Source organism: Culex pipiens, chromosome 2 (genome assembly GCF_016801865.2).
Source record: "Culex pipiens pallens isolate TS chromosome 2, TS_CPP_V2, whole genome shotgun sequence".
NCBI lineage: Eukaryota > Metazoa > Arthropoda > Insecta > Diptera > Culicidae > Culex > Culex pipiens.
In genome coordinates, this window is record NC_068938.1 from 162,666,490 (window position 1) to 162,684,843 (window position 18,354).

Genomic DNA, 18,354 nt, shown 5'->3' on the forward strand with positions numbered 1-18,354 from the left:
TCTATTTCTCGATAACAACGCCCTCTAACTCAATTTTTGTACATTTCGATTGCAAATTTGAAAATTTGATTTCGCATCAAAAATTGCTGTCATACAGGACAGCTGCCGAATTTGTATGGAGCCTTGTATGGGTCATTTAGAAGAATGGCACAAAGTTATAGCCAAATCAAAAAAATACAAAAAAAATACTCAAAATCGGTCGATTTTGTGGAGAATTGGGTCTCTAATTAAAGTTTGAATTGCTGATATCATTGTTTACAACGATAAAGTCTATTTTACTGAGAACAATTACTTTTTGTAGGACAAATTCGTACAAATTCGGCAGCTGTCCTGCCATCGAAATGTACAATAATTGAGTTAAAGGGCGTTGTTATCGAGAAATAGAAATTTAAAGTTTGAATTAAACTAAAGAAACAGTTTTCAAATTTTTATGAACATCCTTCATGAGGACGCTCATCTCTAAAATAACGTTTTTTGTTTAAAGGTTCAGAAAATTTCAAATTAATTTGTCTTAAAAAGGACAAAAAATGGATTAACTACATGACATTCCTTCAGAAAAAAAATCAAGCTCAACTTTTTTTTAACGAAAAGTATCACAAAATGCTTTATTAATTGTAACAGTCATGCTACCTCAAAAATTCAAAATATCAATGAATTCATAAATATTTTAATATCCGAATTTAATAAATTAATTAATTTAATTTTTTTGGCAGTAAAGTGATGCGCATTTTTTAATATTTAATCAACCTGCTTTTCACTTTATGGAAATATTTCGACAGCTGATCGATTTTGTGTCTTCGGAAAAGTAGATTTTAATTAGGACTATTCAGAAAAAAATAGTTACACTGAAAACAAATTACTAAAAGTTGAGTTGCCAACATAATATTTTTTTTTATTTGATAATATTTGTTGATATGTTTCATTGGATTCAAGATACAGCTTTTGAGCCATAGTGCATAAGAAAAACTTGATCATTGGACAATAAGTTTCTGAGAAACAGCTCCACTAAAATGTCATTGTAAAAAAAGAAACTTTTGTGAAATTTTCTGATTTTTTCAATAAAAGTAATTTCAAACCTTTGAAATTTGGTCTAAAATATGAAATCTAGAGAAAATTTTCAAAACAACCTAAGAGCCATGGGTTTCTTATGCAGATAGGTTTTTTGAAAATTTAATCTAGAAATGAGGAAAAATTATCTATGTGTAAACCTTTTCAAAAGCAGCGCTTGATTTAAAAATTTTGAACTTAATTTTATTGAGAGATTAGAAAATCTTACTCAAGTTTTACGTTTAAACATTCACATTCTTTGGAGGCTGTATCTCACAAACTTATTGTCCAATTTCCAAAGTCTCAATAATTTCTGAGATATTGTCAGTTGAAAATTAGGAGACTACTCCAAAATGTTTATTTAGCAATTCTATGGTAATATATTGACATTTAGCTAAATTAAAAGTTTGCAAAATTAAGTTTAGATAAGTTTTATATAGCATTTCCAGAATTATATAAACTTTTAAACTAAGTAGTTAGTTAACTTTATATTCAATCCAAATTATTTTTTTAATCAGTCAAAGATGCCTATTTGGAGTTGGGAGACTGGATTTATGGTGATTTGTCAACAAATAACTTTATTCATTTTAATTTTTCGAAAGGTGTACAATTTTTTTTTGCACCTATTTTGATTTCTGTAATAGTATTTGTTATAAAACTTTTTATGGAAATCACCTTTTCATGAGTTTTTTATAGCAAAATGTTCTGCATGAGTTTCTAAACAAAACGTAGTATACTAGGTTTCTGTCAAACTTTAAATTGTTTACATGTTTCATCACAAAATGTGCTTAGTGCCCAAGGGGTGTAAATACTTTTTTACATACTGTAACTAACAACTTTTTTATTGCTGTAAGCATTCAGAAAAAAAAATACAAAAGTCAACCTGGTCCTGACCAGGTCTCAGTACCGAAAAGGACCTTATAGGGGAAATTCTCGTACGTTTGGCAGGTTAAGCACTCGCTCATAACTCCATCCAATTTGCTGATTTTCACTATTTAAACATCTAATTTTGCAAAACTTTAGATAGAAACATGCTTGCTCACTTCTTATTTAGCTATTTATAACTCAATTTCAGTTGAAAACGCTTTTAATTAGCTGTAATTGAATGTCAAAGTGCTGATATGGCAATATTAGAGGAATGCTGGAATTAGATGCTGTTCCCCAAATAATAATTTTACAAACAAACATCTTCGATCCTATCTATTCCCAAATCGATAAAAAATGTCATCTCAAGATACAGATTTTCATACCTGTTCTGACCAGCCCGCAAAATTATATGGATACTTGCATGCAGACCTAATAATGCGAAATTGTTTTTTTTTTTTTGCATAGGAAATGTTTGGACAAAGTTTCATCCAAATCAAAAAATACAAAGAAAAGTCGATTTGCGAAATCGTTGTGAATTGCTCAAAACCATTAAACATTTTCATTAAAATTAATTGTTTTCAAACATTTATTTTTTTCATTAAATCTGGTCACATATCTTCTGATATTGTGGCCTGCAAAGGAACAGGTGAAGCAGAAAAAAATCCGCATATTTATACAATCATTATTTTAATTTCCGGCTCACTTAATTTCCCAACACACACATGGAATGCAGCGGCCACATGATGGCCTCTACTGTCTGGCCGTGACCCAGAGGGAAAAAAAGGATCAACCGCATTCCGCGCTGGTGGTGGAGGTGGCCCCGTAGAACCCATTTCAACGGGGAGGTGTCCCCTTGGTCGATTCATATGATCAGGACATGCCTTCCTTGGTGCCAGGGTTTGGGCAACATCAGTGCGGCGGGGGTCATCACCGCCCGTTGTTGAACGTGATTTGGCATTTAAATACTTTTTTTAAATTGTACACAAATATGTACAGACACACGTGTATAGCGGTAGTTTTATACAAATTGTATGACTTTGGAGTATTTTTTTGTGCTGCCGTCACTGCAGCAAAGGGAAATTTTAATTTGTATAGGCTAAAATGCGCTATAGGGTGAGGGGGTATAACGACCTCATTTTAAGGGCTAACCTCCCACGAACTCAACATTAACTCAGTTTCTTTTCAAATAGAGTGTTTTGGTTTCGTAAGACAGAGTTATCAGCACATTTGCATTAAACTACAATAAAACTCCATAACATTGAGCTAAAAATTGTTGGTTTCAATTATGGATACAAAAATATCAGTTTGGAAAACTTTAAAAGACTTTAATGAGTTTCGATAAAATATCCATTAATCATTTCCTAATTAAAAACATTTTTTTATTTAAACGTCCCATTCAAATTTTTCCACACGCACAATCAAAATCGGGCTACGCAAAATTTACACACCGTTCCACAATTGTGCACCAGAGTGTCGTAAATTCGTCCCCCGAAACGCACTAAATCTGTCCGGTGTGGTGTCCACCAACGCCGACCTCCCTTGGGAAAGTTACGAAAGGACAACAGACCCGGGTCGTGCTGCTGCACAGCGTGCAGTTGTTCTCACAGTTTGACGGCTCGCTACACACATCACTGCACAATTTGGGCGGGACAGTTGGAAAGGGCTTAGCGAAGTTTCAGAGTCTTTAAGAATCAAAATTTAACTAAAAAGTGTAGAAAACATGTAAACAATTCATTACATATATTTAATTTTCAAGTCAAGAATGCAAAAACAAATGTCTTTTAAATTAAATCATTAAAGGTCAACTTTCGATAGTATCAAGTGGGTCGCTAGCAAGGTAAAACGTAAGGAGTTAGCACTGTGCTAAACTATCGCGAAAGTTCTGCTTGAGAGCAGTTTGAAATTTAGTGCAATCCGCATCGGTTGGGCGAACATCGCTTTAGAGCGGTTCTTTGATTATGCTGCAAAGTTTAAACTTTTGTTTCGGTCTATTGCCTCAAATAATTGCAGTTTACTGTGTTTTCTTTGTTTAGCTTTTGTATCTTGATTATTCTTACGTAATATTTAGCATTTTTGGGATTTACTACATTTTTGCCTATTTTGTGTGTTTTTTTTCCTTTTAATTTGTTTTGCATGATCATTTTATTTGTTTTACATGACAGTCACTTTTTGAAACACAGCAAATAAAGTTAAGGAAAAATCTTGTGTAGTTTTATAAACATTGCAAAACGAGGATTTTTTGTCAAAGCATTCTGAATAATACTGCCCTTAAGATGATAATTCGGTAAATTTTGAGAAAAGTAAATTTGGAATGCACCAAGATCTGTTCAACCTATTTAATTTTAATTGTGCAATTCTCCACGAAGCCTGGAAATCGTTTTCATCTGTATTTTTTAAATTAAACTAAAACTTTTTGATGTTTCAATTCATATGACCAAATAAGGCATTTTTAATTATTTATTCGTCCATACAAGTCTTGATACAAGTTTAGTAGCTGTCCATACTACAGTGGTATGTACATTCTGTATCTTGGGAAATTTTCTGATGGATAAGGTATAAACACATAGACTTTTTTAACTCCTTCGGAGATAATTAATTTTGACAAAAAAGTTGAAAACCGTTTTTGGTGACCAAAAAAGGCAGCATTTAAGCTAATAATTACTCTAATAATAAATCCTTAAATATTTTTTGATGGAAAAACATGGACAATTAAATTTCATTCGTAAAAAAATGCCTTTTTTAATCGAAAAAATAATACTTTTTGAAATATAGATTTTTTAAAAAGGCAACTTATGCCCGTTTCTGAAAAAAAATCTGTCAAATTTGCATATTAGGACTTCAAAAATAGACGTTATAGTTTGCAGAAAATGTATATGGGCCATCCATAAACCAAGTGGACACCTTAGAGGGAGGGTGGTTTGCCGATTGTCCACGCTCCATACAAAAAAGATCTAAAAAATCTTATTATACCAGAATTAATCTTCAAATGGAGTGAGGTGCTTTTTGATTGCAAATTTAATTATACTTTAAAAATGATTTTTGGAAATTTGCATGAATAACATTTTTCAATAGCTTCGAAAAATTTACGATCATGCTTTTAAAATTTAAAAATTGCCTTTTGCAAAAAAAACATTTTTAAATTGAAAAATACGATTTTGGGAAAAGGAAACTTAATAAAAAACCTGTTATGTTTTTCAGTTAACATTTTTTCTGGTTGTACCCATCATAACCTACAACTTTGCTGAACACACCAAATCGATCGAAAACAATAAAATAAAGTACTCATATTCCAGAAAAGGACATAACACCTTCATTTTTCAATGTTATTTAACAGTTTGGCAAAGAATATAGAAAGAAAAGTGCATATTTGAAATATTGCAAAATCTCATAGAAATTTAATATTAAATTAAAACATTCAACAATAAAAATAAGATAATTTTTCATGTAATGTTCAACAACTTACGTTCAATACATTTTAAAACGGACTAGAAATTTATTATTCATTTCTTCTATTTAAAAAAACTGTATTTCAATCACGATTGTGTTTCGAGCAAAAAAATTAATTCAAACCATTTTTTTATAGATAAGTTAATGGTTCATGAAAATCCCAGATTTTATGAAACTATTTTTGAAATTTAAACTGTTTCTGTTTATGATTAAAAAAATAAATATACCAGAAGTCTATTTTTTCAACAATGTAAGAAAAAAAGACAAAATTTAAATTTTTTGCAGTTTTGCCTTCCTCACCTCTCTGAGGCAAGGCTATAAAATCACGCGAAAATTGAACTTCTTAAATATACCTTCTAGATAAACCATAACGTATACATATCGACTCAGAATCGAATTCTGAGCAAATGTCTGTGGGGATGTGTGTAGACATGATTTTTTTTCCACACGATTTTCTCAAAACTGACTGAACCGATTTTGGCCGGGTCAGCCTTATTCGATTCGTTTTTGGGTCCCATAAGACCCTATTAAAATTTATTCTGTTAAGTAAAGTATTTAAAAAGTTATGCTAAGAAAAAGATTTTTGTATCTACAAAAAGGGCGATTTTTTACATAACCTCAAAAGGCCGAATCTTTTTGTTTACGTGCGAGAGTCGCGCCAGATGCGAAACGCCCGGTTGCCACATTGCTTCAAATGAGAGTCTGTATGTTTTTCTGGAAAAGTCTGTATCAGGTATATATTTTTCCATAAACTTATTTTCATTATTACTTTGTAAATGTGAGGAATGCACCAACCACCTAATGGTGGATTAAAAACGTTTTTACATGAAAACTTGTTTTTTTTTTTTTTGCAAAAATGCTGAAGTTTATTAAAGCTGTTTTTCTTTGCATTTGATTAAACTGCTCTATGTACAAAATACAGTAAAAAGCTGTTGAACTGATAATGTGTTTCCGAATTGAATTTTATTTTTAAGTTTTCCCATAGTTTTTTTTTCTTTTGAAGTGTAGAACAATAACCATGTGTTATCAACCAATTGATTTTAAAAACATTGTGTTTCAATGCATACTCAATTTGGTTTTTGAGTCTTGAAACTGTTTTTGAAAATAAACCTTGAAGCTTCAAAAATGATCGAAAATTTGATCCTGAAATGATTATTCATTGATTAGTTTTGGCACGATTTTGGTTAGATAAAATTTTAGCCACAATCTGTTAAACTGCATTTTCCTGAATGATGCAAAATGGTTAAACTTGACTGAGTTAATTGAATGTTTATTTTAAACTATTTGATACTGAAAAGATGCGCTGACAATTATTTCAGGAAATACTGATTTTCAACTTATTCCAACAGAAATATGTAACAACTTAGAAAAGAAACTGGATCGAAAGCCATTGACTCAGAAATAATGAAAGTCTCAATACTGCACTGCTCAGCACCGTTAATTTTAAATTATCACAACTCCTTTTTGAACTAAGTACACTCCATCAGCTTCAAATCCCAACAATCACTTCATCCTGTGTAGCTTTTCACTTTCCGTTCAGCATCTGCTCTGCTTCAAGAACCCATCACAAATTTCGCGCCCAATTCTACGACTCTTCCTTCAAGACGCACCCACAACCCCAAAACCACCCACAATTGCTCTTCCTAAGCACACACACTTTCCTTCTTCTTCTTCACAGCCTCCAGTGGTATTATCCAAACTCCCACGAATCCTCTTTTTGCGAAATCCTCCTCAGTCGACAGCACACACTTTAACACACGCAAATGTTTACGTTTATTTTTGGCGGAACACGTTTTGAAACAGTTGCTGTTGTTGGCACTAGTAGTAGTATTGGTACTGGTAGCAGCAGCAGGTCTTAAGGTCGTCCTGCTGCCGTTTGGTCCTTGTCGCGTTTGGAATATCTCCCGCGATTCCGATTAGTTCTCTACCGCTCCGACCGACGACGAAAAAGGCACTGAGACTTGGAACGGAACGAAAGGACCGTCGAAGCTGCTGCTGCTGCTGGCATCCTCACACTGAGGAGCAAGGTGGTGGAGGGTAAGGTTGGCACCGTTTTGGGTTATCCTTTTTTCGTTGTTGTTGAACTCGACAAAAACAGTAATTTTAAGGTATGACTCAAAAAACTTCTTCATTTTCCTCAAAGAAACAAAAATGTAATTTCTTCCAACCTTACAAAGTTTCAACAACCTCGCCCTCGCAAATCGACGAAGTCAGAACGAAAAGGACGAACTTGGAGCCATTTTTTTGGGCTGCGTGCTTCGGATGTTTGCTGAACAACACGTGGATGGGTGGGTCGGTTGATGATGATGGTTCAGGGGGTGGTTTTGTTTTGGTTGGTGGAGTTCACGTGGCTGATGATGCTCACGGGACGAGTGACAACGACCGACTGAGCACTGAAACTACCACCAGCTGACTGGGGCCTGGTCTGACTGGCAAAAGGACTTCAAGCTCTTCGATAGTGGAATGTAGGTGCAATGAAGACCGCGATTCGATGATGATAGTGACGATGGTGATGAGCACGATGATAGTGATGATGACGGTGGAGGCGTCTCAATGGTCGGGGAGTGTGCCACGATTTTGGCAGGGAGTATAGTGCTTATTAGAGGGTGACGAGCGGGAATTCCCGGGAAAAATTTCCCGGGAAATTGGCCATTTTTCAGACTCTCGATTCCCGGGAAATTTGGTCGAGACTCCCGGAAATTTTGATACTTATAAATATTGAAGCAAAATAAATAAAAATAAAAATAGGACCATGGGAAAGGTTAAATTCAATACAAAAAAAAACAAACCTATGACCATTTCGATTCCACCATTGCTTCTTTAATTTGCAAATTCAGAATGCGTAAAATTAAACTTGTAAAAATCCTAATATTCGTAATTTATAACAATTGTAATTTGTTGGCGAGCTCAAAGTTAACCTTAACGAAATAGCAGTCACAGCTTAGAAATAAAAAACCAAGATAGTTAAAACTAAAAGAATTCTTTTCTTCAATGCTATTTCAAAATTTGAAGGCAAATAATTTTCGATTTCGAAAAGCACCAATTGATTTTTTTTTTCTTGAAAAACTTTGGCATTTTTAATAATTTTCAGGAACGTTAAATGTTAATGTTGAGTTCAGTTTTCCTTGTAACTGTAAATATTCCTTTACTTCTAACTAACAGTTGAGGAAACAAAGTTCAAGCTGAGAATTCACGGATTGTCAATCGAAAATAAATATCTTGTCTTAATGAATATAAAAAAGAAAATCTGTCTGAAAAATTAAAGTAAAAAAAACTTTCAGATGTTGCTTAGGATTTAAACCATTGTTAAAGTTTTGAAAAAAATAGAAAGTTGATGTCTACTACGTCGAACTACGACACAGACAGATTCAATAAGCCCAGGAATAATCATTCAGTGAGAATTTAGAATCAGAAAGATTCAGTGCAAACCAACAAACCTTTGAATTGAACTTGTGTACTAGCAGATTTAGAAAACTTTTTCAAAAAGTATATTGAAATTAAAATTTGAAATTTTGATAATAAGCAAATATTGTGTTAAATAAATGCGACTTAATAATATTTAATTAATGGAAATGTTATAAATTGGCGTAATTTAATGAAAAAAAGCTGTAAAAAAATCAATTATATTTATATTATGCTAAATTACCCGGGTCCCGGGAATTCCCGGGAAATTGCAAAATTCAGCTCTCGATTCCCGGGAAATTGAAAATCTCGAGAATCGTCACCCTCTAGTGCTTATATTGTACCGGTGTTGGCAATGAAGGGGGTTCTCAGAATCTAGTATGAAATATGTTTGTAACTTTTGATATTTTTCAAGAAAAGCCTTGTAAACTTTTACTTTTTTTTGAAGAACAAAATTATATTTTGTATAAAGAGTATAAGAATCATTAAATATGTTTAAACTCGAATGGGCAGAACATAAAGAGCGTAAATTGTGTTATTCCTTTTGGAACAATGACTGTCAATAATGGGTCTGAATGCAGGGTCCAAAAATAATAAATTGAAAAGAAAAAAAAAACTAATCCAGATGTGTAGAATGCTTCTTAAAACGACATAAAGGAACCATTTTTTTCTTTTTCATTCAGGATCAAGATTTTAATGTTTTTTTAAACAATCAGGGCTGCCAAAAGACCAACCGGAAAAAATACCTTTAAGAGCCTTGAAAATATTTAATAAAAAAAATACTTATAAGAAAACGATCAAATTCTAAGTCGATAACTTTATAAAAATATCTAAACGTGGGTTTGTTTTAATGCTCTTTCAAACATCTTTAATGTAAGAAACTTTTTTTTTAAATCGTGTTAATATAAGTAATTTGTTTATAGTTCACCAGCTATTTAAAAACTTATTGTTTGTTATTAGAATTAATTTTTCAAAAAAAGGTGTTCTCAACTGCTCCTTGACTTCGTCAGAGTCGAGGGACATAAACTTCAAAAAATATTTGCAACGGCCTAACTTGAACTGGTATTTTAATTTGATTTTTCCTACACGAATAATTTTCTAGACTTTTGCAATTTATTTTCGAGTTTTTGTTTTGATTTAGTGTCTTTGGCAAAGTTGCAGGTAACGATTTGTACTGTTTGGGAAAAAATACGAACACGGAAAATAATTTCCGATTAGACTTTTATCACTAAAAGCAGAATTCCCTTTTTTTTAATTTACGATTTTTTAATTTGATGTTGGACTAAAAGGCATTTTTTGCGCTAGAAATTAGAATGGTGCAAATGTGCAAATTTTAGGAAAAAAAAACAGAATTTCAAAAATTAAAAAATTTGCAATCGAGAATGAACCAACACATTTTTTGATAGTTTGATTTGATTCCAAGTTATTGTAATTTTTAAGTCAATGTTTTCGATAAAAATCAGTTTTTTGTAATTTAAAAGTACTTTGTGAAGGAAATGAACCCCTGCCAACAATATTTCCGATAAGCTAAGTAAATTTTCTACAATTTTCCTTTTTAAACTTTGTTGATTGGTCTGAGATATGAGTAGCTTCGTACAGTTTACATAATGTTAAAAATTAGTTTTTTTCGAGCGTCATTTATTTAGCCCTCATTTTTCGACTTGTAATATTTTAGCAACTATTGATTCAATTTAAAATATTATAGAATAAAACTTTTGAGAAATTGTCTGCCCTATTCTATAATTTTTCTTTGAAATTATTTTTTTTTTTATAATTTTACTCATAATTTTAATACTTTATATAATTTCACTCACATGATGATTCTTGCCCAATTTATTATAGTTGAAACACTTATTTTTGGAAAAATTAAGCAAAACAATCTTAACTCTTTACCGCTCAATTTTTTTCTGAAAATATATTTGTTTCGGGATTTCCCGAAATTGGAATAAAGAAATCAAATTTCGGTCTGGAAATTCAGATTTTGTTGTGGAAATTGATAACAAGTTAAACACTTAGAAATCCATAAAATTAAAAAAAAATAAAAATTTTAGTGTACAGATCTACAAAATGCCTTGAGCTTTGAATGTTTTCCATTTTATTTTATATATTTTTGAAAAAACAAAACTGGGATATCATATAATTTTAAATAATTTTTCATCAAACACCGTCACAAGAAATCCGGTTAAACACCGGAAAATTTTATTTTATATATTTTTGAAAGAAAAAAAAATGGGATATCATATAATTTTAAATAATTTTTCATCAAACACCGTCACAAGAAATCCGGTTAAACACCGGAAGATTTTGGCAAATCAGGAAAAAAATTCGAATTAAGGCAGCTGCTTTAGTAAATTTTGTGCATAATGTCTTGTTTTTTTTTTGATTGATTTCGATTGAAACAAGGACAAAACGAAACAATTAGTACACCGATTTTCAAATTTATTGCTCTAAAATCTCCTGTACCTATTCAGACTGTAGTCTCGGTTTTCCCCAGTTGGCGTTAGTGACTTAAATATAATTTTTAAAATATTTTCTATATAAAACATGAAAGTAACCATGCAAAATTTTAAATTTACTGGTATCATTTTATTTGTTGTCATTTTTTTAAAAAAATGATTTTTTAAGCTTTTCTGGTCATGTCACTGAAAAAAAAATATAGACTTATTTAATTTGAAACACTTTGGATGAGAAATTTTGGTGCATTTAAAATACAAATAATAACAAAAAATATATTTTAAGCTATCTAAAAACTGCTATCCTTGTTTAGATTGAAGTGAAGATTATCACCAACTAATAGTATTGAGTTTATTCTATGATGTTAAGCTTGAAAAACATAACAAGTGTAATATAGACACAGATCTTTAGAAAAAATGGGGATGCCTGAAGTTCCCGGAATTAAAAAAAAATTTTTTCCAGTTTCCCGGGATATTCTAAACCTGGAAAAATTGGACGGCCTAGTTATTTTTTTTTTCTACTGGTAGTTTCCGGCCTATTCTTTAAAGTCCTATATTTTTTCTGTATCTCTTGCCTATTTACTTTTTTATAATTTATATTTTTTTTCAAGTTATTCTTAAACTGTTTTAGTGTTTTTCACATTTTATGAACACAAAAAAAAATCTGAAGCTTTTTATTCGTGTCACAACATTATCTGGGAAAAAAAATTAATGCTTACTTATCTTGAAATTTATAAAAGTATAGTTTTATTAGTTAAAAGTACGGCCAAAGTCGACTACAGAATAAAAAATTTCTTCAAAATATTGGCAAAGTCACATCAAACAAGTAAAAAGTAATTTAAATAAAAGATTTGCAGTAAAATCAAGTGTTCTCCTTTCCAATTCTTTTTGATGGTAAAAAATTAATTTGAAAATGGATTTTGACAATTTTTCAGAGAGAAGTCCGTCTAGAGACAGAATTGGGTTATAGAAAGTTGAAATGCTTTAAATTAATTAAGAAATAATGATTTTGCTTTAGAGCAATTCTCTGAGATTTCGGTCATTCGATTTTTTTTGTATTTTTTAATCCGACTGAAACTTTTTTGGTGCCTTCGGTATGCCCAAAGAAGCCATTTTGCATCATTAGTTTGTCCATATAATTTTCCATACAAATTTGGCAGCTGTCCATACAAAAATGATATGTGAAAATTCAAAAATCTGTATCTTTTGAAGGAATTTTTTGATCGATTTGGTGTCTTCGGCAAAGTTGTAGGTATGGATATGGACTACACTGAAAAAAAATGATACACGGTAAAAAAAAATTGGTGATTTTGCCTTCCTCACTGAGGTAAGGCTATAATCCTGCTCTGAAAATGAACTTTTTATTAAAAGCTCCTAGACCCACCTTCATGTATACATATCGACTCAGAATCGAAAACTGAACAAATGTCTGTGTATGTGTGTGTGTTTTTTTTTTTTTTTTTTTTTTTTTTACAAGGTCGGAATCTGCTATCAGACACCTGAGAATTCATTTCTCAGGTAGTGTGGGGTTGGGAAAACAAAAAGAGTTTTCCCGACCCACTAAACCAGTCCTTGAACGCCGTGCCCTTTTCACCCCGGGACCACCTTTCGGTATAACTTCTGTGTATGTGTGTGTGTATGTGTGTGTATGTATGTATGTGACCAAAATTCTCACTGAGTTTTCTCAGCACTGGCTGAACCGATTTTGATCGAACCAGTTGCATTCGACTTGGTTTAGGGTCCCATACATCGCTATTGAATTGTTTGAAGTTTCGATAAGTAGTTCAAAAGTTATGTATAAAAATGTGTTTTCACAAATATCCGGATCTCACTTAAATGTATGTAAACTATGTCCGGATCCATCATCCGACCCATCGTTGGTTAGGCAATTGAAAGGCCTTTCCAATGAGTCCAAAACATTGAAGATCTGGCAACCCTGTCTCGAGTTATGACCACTTAAGTGATATTTATGTACAATTTTGAAGCCGGATCTCACTTAAATGTATGTATACGATGTCCGGATCCATCATCCAACCCATCGATCGTAATCGAAAGAACTTTCTAACGAGTCCAAAATATTGAAGAACTGACAACCCTGTATCGAGTTATTACCACATAAGTGTGTTTTTTTCTGGATCTAAAAAAAGCTGAAATTTTTGGTAAAAAGTGAGGAAGGCATCAACCACAACATTCAATATTACGCCCATTTGAAATGTTAGTCTTGATTTTAAATTTTTGAAAATATTTTTTTCGAAAAGATCGGAAAATTTTACGAATGTTTCATGTTTTAACATTGTAAATCGGACCTATAGTTGCTGAGATATCGACATTAGAAAATGGTGGGTTGTTCGGGTGAGACTTAGAAAACATCAATTTTCCTGTTTTTTAACCTTTGCATGGCAATATCTCAGCAACTAAGGGTCGTATCAACAAAGCCCAAAAAAGCAAAATATAGAGAATTTTCTCAGCTTTTCAAAAATATTTTTTTCAAAGGTGGGCAAACATGGGCACTATTTTTAAAAAATGAAAAACTTCGACTATTTTCAAAAAAGTTACCTAAAAATGGTTACAACTTGAAAACGGTGCACTTTATCAAAATTTCACTAAAGTACTTTTTGATTGCAAATTCGATTTTACATCGAAAAATGAAGTTGAAAAATTTTTGCGACCAATATTTCAATTTTTCGAAAAAATCTGTATTGATTTTCATATTTCATATTTATTTTATTTTATGCTTATCATTGTACAATTTTTTGTTTAACTAATTACATAATGTAGTGTTATGGAGATCCTTTCATCTACGGCTTAATACAATAATCGAATGATTTCTTTTATTTCAATGGTAATGGGGTCAGCAAGTGCAGAAAAAGTTCACAAAAAACTGCAACAGTTACTAAGGAAGGGGGGGGATAGGGGAAGGGAAAGCTTAGAACTATATCACAGTAAATAAAGTCAACATTATGTTGACGGCGTGGATCGATGTGTCGTTGAGATCTCAAACGATGCAGACATATTTCATCATGAGCTCCGATAGAGCCAAGAATTGTTGCTGCTTATTACGGCAGCTACTCAGACGGTGAAACATGTCCCTCGCGAGGATGAGGAACTCCGAAAGCGAGAACAGGTCGCCATCGGCAGAATCGACCTGCGCCGGGGCAGGTTCTAGGTTGGCTGCTGCTACGCTTGCGTACGTTCGCGACCATCCGGGAGGATGCGCCGTACTGCGGTCAGCTGCGGGTGTGGTCGGTGAACTGGCAGGCAGCTTCCTTTTCTTCTCCTGCTGCTCGATGTACGACTTCCGGGACGTGCACCCACGGAAGTTGGCGGTGTGGTTGCCGCCGCAATTAGCGCATTTCACGCTAGGCTTGTGCTGCTCAGCGTTTCCGGTATCCTTCAGCGTCGCCTTCCGGGGTAGAGGGCAGCCTTCGGTGAGGTGATCCTTGCCACACTTGACGCATCGCGGGGGCAGGTTACAGTTGCGGGATCCGTGGCCAAATTTCTGGCAACGGTGGCATTGTGCGGCGTCGGTTGGCCGCTTGGTGAAGAACCTCCACCTCACCAAGTATCCAGAAAGGCACTTCACCAGTCGGAGGTCCTGGATTTTTACACTGCCTTTGTCGAAATACAACAGGTACAACACATGTGTACCTGTCGATGTGGTCTTCTTCGACAAAACTTTTACCTCTCGGGGCGTGATGTCGAGTTCCTGCAGCTCCATCGTGACCTCGGAAATGTCCATCTCCGCCAGTCCCTGGAGCACAACCTTGACCATTTTTTGGTCACGGCGGTCGTACGTGAAATATTTCACGTTATTGGCCTTGAAAACATCCAAAGCCTTGGCATAGTCCGCTTGGCCAACCGCGAGCACTTGCACGGCGACTTTGGTCACTTTGATGAAGTATTGTACGTTTGACGGTACCAATAAATCATCAATAGTGGACGGCAAAGTATCGACGACATGTATCATCGGTGGCCTGTCTCTCACCCTAGGCAAAGAACACGCGAGCATTTTTGCCTTCTTTGCTTCTGCTGCGAGGTTATTGTCCTCCAACTGATGTGTACTTTCGTCGTCGTCGCCACTATCAGACAACATCTCGAACGAGTTTTTTGTTGGAATTGTAATTCCAGAGTTGTTGGAGGATGGACCAGGTCCATCGTCTCCCGACGGTTTTTGCGGCTTTCCGGAAGTCGATTCGGACTGCTGGACCTTCTTGCCGGATGCTCTGGTTCTGACGGGGCTACGTGGCAGTAGCGGAATCGTCGTCTGGTCAGCAGCCGTAAGGTGAATAGCTGGGGTTTTTGCCGCTGACGAGGAGTTCTTCTGGATGCGGTGCAGAGAGCTGCTTTGGCCGCGTCCACGAGCCGAACTCGAGTGGCCACGGCCACGGCCTCTGTTACGCATCGCGTAGGCGCACACTCGCGGTTAACTAACGACCGTAAATCGTAGAAAATCGGTGAAAAAACGCGGAGCACAAAAACTAGGTGTTATTGGCTAGGATGTTACTAGCCCGATGATCTGTATTGATTTAAAAAATCATAACTCGGTCAAAGATTTTTTGCCCATTCTGGAAATTTCTGAAAAGTTGGCATTTTATGTCCTCTAAAACATATCAAAAAATAAAAAAAAATAAAAATTGTGTTTTTTTGCAAATCAAGTTTTAGTGACAAAAAGTTAAATTAAAAATCACCAAATTTTTTTTACCGTGTATCATTTTTTTTCAGTGTAGTCCATATCCATACCTACAACTTTGCCGAAGACACCAAATCGATCAAAAAATTCCTTCAGAAGATACAGATTTTTGAATTTTCACATATCATTTTTGTATGGACAGCTGCCAAATTTGTATGGAAAATTATATGGACAAACTAATGATGCAAAATGGCTTCTTTGGTCATACCGAAGGCACCAAAAAAGTATCAGCCGGATTAAAAAATACAAAAATTAAAATTAAAGAAAAAAGACCGATTCCGTAGAGAACTGCTCTTTAACAATAAGTTTTTTAACTAACATTTTAATCAAATTTTTTGTATTTTTTTTCAAATTTGATCATATTTGAATAGTTGACGGGCGAAATTCTCGTTTGTTTGGCAAGTTATGAATTAGATATTTTTTTATCTTATTCTCAAAATTTTACTATTTACACTTTTTTTTTGCAAAATATTTGTTTGAAAATTACTCTTCAGTTTTTAATTACTTTATTTCGATTGAAAACGCATCATGAAGCTCTAGTCGAGCGTCATAGTGATTTTATATGCCAACATTAGGTTCCCGGTGGAATTACATGCCGTTCTCTTAGTAATCTAAAAAAATACATTTCAATGTTAAAGGTTTCAGAACCCCAGTCCCATCATTGGCAGCGTTTGACTCTACCCAAGAAGCTAGCCAAAACTATGCCCACCTTCCGTCCACCTTTACCTTCCTGGTTCAGCTAGGCTGATGTGATTGAGGAGCATTATCACGGGCGGAGGCAAGCAACCAAGAGCGGGGGCAGACCCTTTTCGGGGGATCATAAAATCTACTCGACTTGCGGCAGACGGCCGTCGACGACGTTCTTCAAAAGTACACCTAGTTATATGGTTGGTGCGGTTAAATCTTTACCGAAACATCTTAGCTAGGAGGAGATGAGGATTTCGACAAAATGCTTGAGTGACTGCCAAGTGATTTGGAAGAAATTGTTTCACAGATTTATTGAGATCTTTTCTGAGGAATAAAAATTAGTGATGATTGCACCACAATTCGGTTAATTTAAAGCTCTTTGTTCTAAAATTTAATTTCTCAATTTATAATTTTATTCCACTTTAATCTGACCAAATAAACTCCCCCGAAACACAGCTTTGTCATCCGGCTTGACGTCGTTCAAACCTCAGATAACAAAACCGAGTTCGAGAAGCAGGGCCTCCTCGAATTGTGTGTCCTTCCAAGTTTTGCCACCCATCAGGCTACCCGTCTGCCACGTGCCGCGTCCTGCTTTCCCATAAACCTCAAAACCTCGAAAAACCCGGCTCGAGACTCAACACTGTGTGCCCTTAACAAGCCCGCCACAAAATAAAAAAGGGCCACAGCTGAGCGCATGTTATATACTCACTTTTCAGATTTTTTCTTTTTTGTTTTTTTTTTTTCATTTTTATGTAGATTTTCCACTGCCACACTTCCAAAAGATGTCTTTCAAAATAAAATGGGAAAACCTCCCCCTCAAGGGAGCAAGAAGAAAGGAAAGCAAAACTTGACACACAAAACGTTGCACGTGAAATCGGCACGCGTTCTGGCGGGGGAGCTCGGTTTTTTGATTGTATTATGGGTGGGCGGGTTGGAGCACCCAGAAAAGATTGAAAATTGGGAAATTTGCATCAATTTGAAAATGATGCCTTTATCTTAATTATCTTGAACAAATCTGAGGTTGATATTGATACATTCAGTTTAAGATACCGTAAAACGGGGTGACTTTGATAGCCGGGGTGACTTTGATAGGTTTGCGATTTTTCCGCAAAATGAAGAGTACATTTAAAATACGTAAGGAATGATTCAGAAACATACTGACCGTGGTAGAGAAGTGTTCAAAGTACCTCAAGAAGAACTTTTCATAAATTTTTGAAAGGTTTATAATGTTAGTTAACTGTAGTTAAGAAAATGTTGATGGAAGTCATTATTTTAAACTTCTCAAAGTGTCATGATTTTCTCAATGATCATGATTTTTAATCGGAAAACGGAATGCATTTTCGGATTCTTTGGACAATTTTCCACTAGGAGAAGGTTAAATAAGTTTGTAAATAATAAATAATATGTGTTTTTGAAACACAGTTAAAAAAAACTCAAAATTTATAGGCATTTTCAGTTGAACAAATTTCATGTAAAATGTGAAAACTTGTGATTCGTGCTTCGAATTCAGTATAAAATGCAATATAAATCCATAATTTTATAAACAAAACTAGTTTTAAACGAATTTCAGGCAAAATTCCGACTTTTTAACAATTTTACCTAAAATTTATATGTATTTTGTTAAAAAGCTTATAAACTTAGTTAACTTAACATAAACATTGATTTTTTTTTCTTACAAACTATATCAGCTACTTTAGTGATGGTACATTTAACGTACAAATAAAGTTTGAAAATCTTAAATATGATTTTAACAAGAAAAAC

General features: G+C 34.0%; 1 protein-coding gene across 1 annotated transcript in view; it reads right to left on the reverse strand.

The window, feature by feature from the left end:
• LOC120416760 (probable phospholipid-transporting ATPase IA) overlaps positions 1-18,354 on the reverse strand; it is a 177,211-nt gene that overhangs the window by 137,936 nt on the left and 20,921 nt on the right. The window lies entirely within an intron of this gene.